Source organism: Neoarius graeffei, chromosome 25, assembly GCF_027579695.1.
Source record: "Neoarius graeffei isolate fNeoGra1 chromosome 25, fNeoGra1.pri, whole genome shotgun sequence".
Classification (NCBI taxonomy): domain Eukaryota; kingdom Metazoa; phylum Chordata; class Actinopteri; order Siluriformes; family Ariidae; genus Neoarius; species Neoarius graeffei.
In genome coordinates, this window is record NC_083593.1 from 58,967,123 (window position 1) to 58,972,781 (window position 5,659).

The window sequence follows — 5,659 nt, forward strand, 5'->3', positions numbered from 1 at the left end:
CACTGTGTGTGTGTGTGTGTGTGTTCGTCACTGTGTGTGTGTGTGTGTGTGTTCGTCACTGTGTGTGTGTGTGTTCGTCACTGTGTGTGTGTGTGTTCGTCACTGTGTGTGTGTGTGTGTGTTCGTCACTGTGTGTGTGTGTGTGTTCGTCACTGTGTGTGTGTGTGTTCGTCACTGTGTGTGTGTGTGTTCGTCACTGAGTGTGTGTCCTGTGTGTGTGTTCGTCACTGTGTGTGTGTGTTCGTCACTGTGTGTGTGTGTGTGTTCGTCACTGTGTGTGTGTGTGTGTGTTCGTCACTGTGTGTGTGTGTGTGTTCGTCACTGTGTGTCGTGTGTGTGTTCGTCACTGTGTGTGTGTGTGTGTTCGTCACTGTGTGTGTGTGTGTGTTCGTCACTGTGTGTGTGTGTGTGTGTTCGTCACTGTGTGTGTGTGTGTTCGTCACTGTGTGTGTGTGTGTTCGTCACTGTGTGTGTGTGTGTGTGTTCGTCACTGTGTGTGTGTGTGTGTGTGTTCGTCACGTGTGTGTGTGTGTGTCGTGTGTGTGTGTTCGTCACTGTGTGTGTGTGTGTGTGTGTTCGTCACTGTGTGTGTGTGTGTGTGTTCGTCACTGTGTGTGTGTGTGTGTCTGTGTGTGTGTGTGTTCGTCACTGTGTGTGTTGTGTGTGTGTGTTCGTCTGTGTGTGTGTTCGTCACTGTGTGTGTGTGTTCGTCACTGTGTGTGTGTGTGTGTGTGTTCGTCACTGTGTGTGTGTGTGTGTGTGTTCGTCACTGTGTGTGTGTGTTGGTGTGTGTTCGTCACTGTGTGTGTGTGTGTGTGTGTTCGTCACTGTGTGTGTGTGTGTGTGTGTTCGTCACTGTGGTGTGTGTGTGTTCGTCACTGTGTGTGTGTGTGTTCGTCACTGTGTGTGTGTGTGTTCGTCACTGTGTGTGTGTGTGTGTGTTCGTCACTGTGTGTGTGTGTGTGTGTGTGTGTGTGTGGTGTTCGTCACTGTGTGTGTGTGTGTGTGTTCGTCACTGTGTGTGTGTGTTCGTCACTGTGTGTGTGTGTGTTCGTCACTGTGTGTGTGTGTGTTCGTCACTGTGTGTGTGTGTGTGTTCGTCACTGTGTGTGTGTGTGTGTTCGTCACTGTGTGTGTGTGTGTTCGTCACTGTGTGTGTGTGTGTGTTCGTCACTGTGTGTGTGTGTGTGTGTGTGTTCGTCACTGTGTGTGTGTGTGTGTTCGTCACTGTGTGTGTGTGTTCGTCACTGAGTGTGTGTGTCTGTGTTCGTCACTGTGTGTGTGTGTGTGTCGTCACTGTGTGTGTGTGTGTGTTCGTCACTGTGTGTGTGTGTGTGTGTGTTCGTCACTGTGTGTGTGTGTGTGTTCGTCACTGTGTGTGTGTGTGTGTCGTCGTGTGTGTGTTCGTCCTGCACTGTGTGTGTGTGTGTGTTCGTCACTGTGTGTGTGTGTGTTCGTCACTGAGTGTGTGTGTGTTCGTCACTGTGTGTGTGTGTGTTCGTCACTGTGTGTGTGTGTGTGTTCGTCACTGTGTGTGTGTGTGTGTGTGTGTGTGTTCGTCACTGAGTGTGTGTGTTCGTCACTGAGTGTGTGTGTTCGTCACTGTGTGTGTGTGTGTTCGTCACTGTGTGTGTGTGTGTGTTCGTCACTGAGTGTGTGTGTTCGTCACTGTGTGTGTGTGTGTGTGTTCGTCACTGTGTGTGTGTGTGTGTGTTCGTCACTGTGTGTGTGTGTGTGTGTGTTCGTCACTGTGTGTGTGTGTGTGTTCGTCACTGTGTGTGTGTGTGTGTGTTCGTCACTGTGTGTGTGTGTGTGTGTGTTCGTCACTGTGTGTGTGTGTGTGTGTGTGTTCGTCACTGTGTGTGTGTGTTCGTCACTGAGTGTGTGTGTTCGTCACTGAGTGTCTGTGTTCGTCACTGTTGTGTGTGTGTGTGTGTGTTCGTCACTGTGTGTGTGTGTGTCGTGTGTGTGTGTGTGTTCGTCACTGAGTGTGTGTGTGTGTGTTCGTCACTGTGTGTGTGTGTGTGTGTTCGTCACTGTGTGTGTGTGTGTGTGTGTGTGTTCGTCACTGAGTGTGTGTGTGTGTTCGTCACTGTGTGTGTGTGTGTTCGTCACTGTGTGTGTGTGTGTGTTCGTCACTGTGTGTGTGTGTGTGTTCGTCACTGTGTGTGTGTGTGTGTGTGTTCGTCACTGAGTGTGTGTGTGTGTTCGTCACTGAGTGTGTGTGTTCGTCACTGAGTGTGTGTGTCTGTGTTCGTCACTGTGTGTGTGTGTGTGTGTGTCGTGTGTGTGTGTGTTCGTCACTGAGTGTGTGTGTGTGTGTGTTCGTCACTGAGTGTGTGTGTGTGTGTTCGTCACTGTGTGTGTGTGTGTGTGTGTTCGTCACTGAGTGTGTGTGTGTTCGTCACTGAGTGTGTGTGTGTTCGTCACTGAGTGTGTGTGTGTTCGTCACTGTGTGTGTGTGTGTGTGTGTGTGTGTTCGTCACTGTGTGTGTGTGTGTGTTCGTCACTGTGTGTGTGTGTGTGTTCGTCACTGGTGTGTGTGTGTGTTCGTCACTGTGTGTGTGTGTGTGTGTGTGTTCGTCACTGTGTGTGTGTGTTCGTCACTGTGTGTGTGTTCGTCACTGAGTGTGTGTGTTCGTCACTGAGTGTGTGTGTTCGTCACTGTGTGTGTGTGTGTGTGTGTGTTCGTCACTGTGTGTGTGTGTGTGTGTGTGTGTGTGTTCGTCACTGAGTGTGTGTGTGTGTTCGTCACTGAGTGTGTGTGTGTGTTCATCACTGTGTGTGTGTGTGTGTGTGTTCGTCACTGTGTGTGTGTGTGTGTTCGTCACTGTGTGTGTGTGTGTGTTCGTCACTGTGTGTGTGTGTGTGTTCGTCACTGTGTGTGTGTGTGTGTTCGTCACTGTGTGTGTGTGTGTGTTCGTCACTGTGTGTGTGTGTGTGTGTGTGTTCGTCACTGAGTGTGTTGTGTGTGTTCGTCACTGAGTGTGTGTGTTCGTCACTGAGTGTGTGTGTTGTGTTCGTCACTGTGTGTGTGTGTGTGTGTGTGTGTTCGTCACTGAGTGTGTGTGTGTGTGTTCGTCACTGTGTGTGTGTGTGTGTGTGTGTGTGTGTTCGTCACTGTGTGTGTGTGTGTGTTCGTCACTGAGTGTGTGTGTGTTCGTCACTGAGTGTGTGTGTGTGTTCGTCACTGAGTGTGTGTGTGTGTTCGTCACTGTGTGTGTGTGTGTGTGTGTGTGTGTTCGTCACTGTGTGTGTGTGTGTGTGTGTTCGTCACTGAGTGTGTGTGTGTTCGTCACTGGAGTGTGTGTGTGTTCGTCACTGTGTGTGTGTGTGTGTGTGTGTTCGTCACTGTGTGTGTGTGTGTGTTCGTCACTGGTGTGTGTGTGTGTTCGTCACTGTGTGTGTGTGTGTGTGTGTGTTCGTCACTGTGTGTGTGTGTGTGTTCGTCACTGTGTGTGTGTGTGTGTTCGTCACTGTGTGTGTGTGTGTTCGTCACTGTGTGTGTGTGTGTCGTCACTGTGTGTGTGTGTGTGTTCGTCACTGTGTGTGTGTGTGTGTGTGTTCGTCACTGTGTGTGTGTGTGTGTTCGTCACTGTGTGTGTGTGTGTCGTCACTGAGTGTGTGTGTGTTCGTCACTGAGTGTGTGTGTGTGTTCGTCACTGAGTGTGTGTGTTCGTCACTGTGTGTGTGTGTGTGTCTGAGTGTGTGTGTTCGTCACTGAGTGTGTGTGTGTGTGTTCGTCACTGAGTGTGTGTGTGTGTTCGTCACTGTGTGTGTGTGTGTGTGTTCGTCACTGAGTGTGTGTGTGTGTGTTCGTCACTGAGTGTGTGTGTGTGTTCGTCACTGTGTGTGTGTGTGTGTGTGTTCGTCACTGTGTGTGTGTGTGTGTGTTCGTCACTGAGTGTGTGTGTGTGTTCGTCACTGTGTGTGTGTGTGTGTTCGTCACTGAGTGTGTGTGTTCGTCACTGAGTGTGTGTGTGTTCGTCACTGTGTGTGTGTGTGTGTGTGTGTGTGTGTGTGTGTGTTCGTCACTGAGTGTGTGTGTGTGTTCGTCACTGAGTGTGTGTGTGTTCGTCACTGAGTGTGTGTGTGTGTTCGTCACTGAGTGTGTGTGTGTGTTCGTCACTGAGTGTGTGTGTGTTCGTCACTGAGTGTGTGTGTGTGTTCGTCACTGTGTGTGTGTGTGTGTGTGTGTGTGTGTGTGTGTTCGTCACTGAGTGTGTGTGTGTGTGTGTTCGTCACTGTGTGTGTGTGTGTGTTCGTCACTGTGTGTGTGTGTGTGTGTGTGTGTTCGTCACTGTGTGTGTGTGTGTGTGTTCGTCACTGTGTGTGTGTGTGTGTTCGTCACTGTGTGTGTGTGTGTGTGTGTTCGTCACTGTGTGTGTGTGTGTGTTCGTCACTGTGTGTGTGTGTGTGTTCGTCACTGAGTGTGTGTGTGTTCGTCACTGAGTGTGTGTGTTCGTCACTGAGTGTGTGTGTGTTCGTCACTGTGTGTGTGTGTGTGTGTGTGTGTGTGTTCGTCACTGAGTGTGTGTGTGTGTGTGTTCGTCACTGAGTGTGTGTGTGTTCATCACTGTGTGTGTGTGTGTGTGTTCGTCACTGTGTGTGTGTGTGTGTGTTCGTCACTGTGTGTGTGTGTGTGTTCGTCACTGTGTGTGTGTGTGTGTTCGTCACTGTGTGTGTGTGTGTGTGTTCGTCACTGTGTGTGTGTGTGTGTGTTCGTCACTGAGTGTGTGTGTGTGTTCGTCACTGAGTGTGTGTGTTCGTCACTGAGTGTGTGTGTGTGTTCGTCACTGTGTGTGTGTGTGTGTGTGTGTGTGTGTGTTCGTCACTGTGTGTGTGTGTGTGTGTTCGTCACTGAGTGTGTGTGTGTTCGTCACTGTGTGTGTGTGTTCGTCACTGAGTGTGTGTGTGTTCGTCACTGAGTGTGTGTGTGTGTTCGTCACTGTGTGTGTGTGTGTGTGTGTTCGTCACTGTGTGTGTGTGTGTGTGTGTTCGTCACTGAGTGTGTTCGTCACTGTGTGTGTGTTCGTCACTGTGTGTGTGTGTGTGTTCGTCACTGAGTGTGTGTGTGTTCGTCACTGTGTGTGTGTGTTCGTCACTGTGTGTGTTCGTCACTGAGTGGTGTGTTCGTCACTGAGTGTGTGTGTGTGTGTTCGATCACTGTGTGTGTGTGTGTGTTCGTCACTGAGTGTGTGTGTTCGTCACTGAGTGTGTGTTCGTCACTGAGTGTGTGTGTTCGTCACTGTGTGTGTGTGTGTGTTCGTCACTGTGTGTGTGTGTGTGTTCGTCACTGAGTGTGTGTGTGTTCGTCACTGAGTGTGTGTGTTCGTCACTGTGTGTGTGTGTGTTCGTCACTGTGTGTGTGTGTGTGTGTGTGTGTGTTCGTCACTGAGTGTGTGTGTGTTCGTCACTGAGTGTGTGTGTGTTCGTCACTGAGTGTGTGTGTGTTCGTCACTGAGTGTGTGTGTTCGTCACTGAGTGTGTGTGTGTGTTCGTCACTGAGTGTGTGTGTGTTCGTCACTGTGTGTGTGTGTGTTCGTCACTGTGTGTGTGTGTGTGTTCGTCACTGTGTGTGTGTGTGTGTGTTCGTCACTGTGTGTGTGTGTGTGTTTCGTCACTGTGTGTGTGTGTTTGTCACTGTGTGTGTGTGTTC